At 42.5% G+C, this 2,797-nt stretch overlaps 1 pseudogene; it reads right to left on the reverse strand.

The window, feature by feature from the left end:
- Positions 1 to 1,295: 1,295 nt before the first annotated feature.
- LOC123245458 lies at positions 1,296 to 1,759 on the reverse strand (annotated as a pseudogene).
- Positions 1,760 to 2,797: the final 1,038 nt, after the last annotated feature.

A 2,797-nucleotide genomic window follows, 5' to 3' on the forward strand; every position in this document is an offset into this window, starting at 1 on the left:
CTGGAAAAATTCTCTGGTCTCAGAAAGTTTAACGATAGGCCTGGTGGCTTTCTAGAGAAATATACCTTGCTCTGGATCCTGGATGGGAAGTATATCCAGAACAATTCTCCTTGAAAATAGATTTCAAGTTATTTCCATGCAGTTCTCTCCCAGTTAACTTCCTTTTCTCCTTCCAATAAACTCTGGGAAACAGAAAGTTTCCATAGTCCCCTTTATGCCTTTAAAGCTCTCATCCCATCCTCAAACCCTGGAGATGGAAAACCCCTTTTTGCCCAGATTATCCTTACAGGGCAGCATGTGAACCTCTCCAAGTCTGCCATCTTCTCCCTTTTCCCACCTTCCTTCTCTTTCCTTCTTGCCTCTTCCTTCCAGACCTGGCCCAGCCCTAGGAAGGTATTCATTCCTTTCCAGATTACAACCAAACAGCTTTTCACTATCCTTAGCCCCCATCTCTTGAAGATACAGACTCCCACTCCCCTTCCTCAGTGGGAAGTTGTTCTCTGGTCTTAGAAGGTAGCAAAAAAAAAAAACTCCTATAGTTCTAAGAAGCCCCCCATAAGCATTTAGGGGGTTGTTAGACACCTCAACACCTCTATTTTTATTGTTATTGATGGTGGTGTTTCATTCATCCTTCTGCTATTAGATTTAGTTATTCTCTACATTATTAGGAGCAATCCCTCCATGATACTTTCCCTCATCAGTAGACAACTGTGGTTCCCAAATCAACCTACCTTGACCTCTCTCCTTTAGTAACCTCTCTCCCTTCCCCCAATCCCAATAAACTGTCCTGTTGTAGATATGGGGCGGTTCTCGCCTTGGAATCCTCCCTTGATATTCAATTTTGGTGTCAAAACTAGCTTAGAGTAGGTTAAACATTAACTCTCCTAGTTTCAATGGGGGTAAAGGAGGAAGAGGGAGAGAAATTCTGAGAGAAGGGGACTCTAGAACACTGGAAAAGAGTGCTGCACCAATGAGCTCCCACTTTCTGTCCTCCTGAGGGGGGAACAGGGTCAAGCAAAAAGGATTAAATCAGTGATCTTCTTTCCCCAGGTACCAGGAGGTACAGGATTTGATCCACTTCTACCTCTGACCCCATTCTTTAGATTCCCAGATTCCATTTTCTCATTTCTCCTCCTCCCACCCTTAGTGCTACAGGCTTAAGGAACTGAAACCTACTGAATCCTAAGCTAGACAATTTAGATGTGTGGTCATTCGTCTTAGGAAACATGGGAGTCAGGAAACACTGGGCTCTAGTCTCCACACTAAACTTTTCTTTTCTTTTCTTTTCTTTTTTTTTTTTTTGAAACAAGCTTTGCCCAGTTTATTAAAGAATACTTTGTACAGTTTATTTTTCACTGGTCTGTTCTGGCATGCTTCTAATGATATCAGAATCACCTGGATCAATGATTGCCAGTGTACATACTCTGTAGTACTTCCCACATGCTGTACCCAATTCAATGTTGTTGCCACTGTAATGATGTACACACCAGTTTTGGCCAACATAGCGTAATACTCAATTTCTGATTTTCTCAAAGCCGGACAGTTATTAGCTAAGATGACCAATTTGGCTTTGCCTTGTCTGATCATTTTCAGGGTCTGTTTGTAGCCCAGCACGTATTTGCTGCTTTTCATAACCAGCTGGAGTCTCAAGTTGATAGACTCCAGCGACTTTTTCTTCTTCTTTGCGGCCACCATCTTCCTGCCTGCAGTGCGGGAGGACCCTCAGTCAGAGACCTGCCGCCAAGATGGCCGGGAAGAGAGAAAGCTCCACACTAAACTTTTGATCACGACCTTCCATAATTTTTCTGGACCCTTACCTTCCTCATCCATGAGATGAGAGGAAGCCTTAGAATCTCCTGCACAACAGGGATATTGGAGATCCCAGGAAAATTAAGCCTAGAAGAAGAAAGGCCACTAAAAAATGTAAAAGGTTATTGGTTTCATCTATTTTTGGTGCCTGTTTTATTGACTAAGTTTCCCTAAGGATCCTGCAGTTCTTTCCAGGTGATGGTCAATTTCTATTCCCTACAGTTTGGGGGAGGGAGAGAGCAGTAAGGCATAAAGAGGATTTCATTCTGCTCTGGCAAGTGCCACATCTGGGCTAGAATTTCCCATAGTACTCTGGGGGCCCTGCAGAAACAATACCCCAACCTTCCTTGAATGTCACCTGACCCTCCTTAGAAAGGGGCCAGGATGGGGAAACAGGCTAGTGGCTTGCAGTAGATTAGAACTCATGAGTATCAGTGGACATACCTACTCTTATCAAGCGATCTGAACTCCCAAATGGAACTGGCCTTTGTTCTGACTCAGGGGCTGTGCTCTCTCCTGCCCCAATTAATCTACTGATCACTTTATTCTAGTAGCCCAGATAGTAGGTCCTCTCTAGTTTTCTTCCGGGGGCTGCTTTATGGCTTCACTATTTAACCTTCAAGACTTCCCCCTTAAATAAATATACCAGATAAATAGATTCCCTCTTTCTCATTCTCCTAATAGTGTCCATAAATTTATTTACATTTCTAATATGCCAGGTACTTTAACATGACACACTGCATCATCTGGCCTGTACTAAAGATAGGAATTGAACTTTAGTCTCCAAGCAATTAAGGCAGCTGAAACTGTACTTCATTAATGGTTGTTATGCAATAAAAATGATAAAAACTGCCCTTATTTGTGAAATAAAAATGCAATTTGTTTTAATTTATATTTCTAAATACTTCTGAGTTTCGATGAGAGCCCTTCCAGGGCATTTTTCATTGGGGTGGGTGAATTATTGACAGTGTAGGATGGGGACCAGGAA

The sequence above is a fragment of the Gracilinanus agilis genome, chromosome 4, assembly GCF_016433145.1.
Source record: "Gracilinanus agilis isolate LMUSP501 chromosome 4, AgileGrace, whole genome shotgun sequence".
NCBI lineage: Eukaryota > Metazoa > Chordata > Mammalia > Didelphimorphia > Didelphidae > Gracilinanus > Gracilinanus agilis.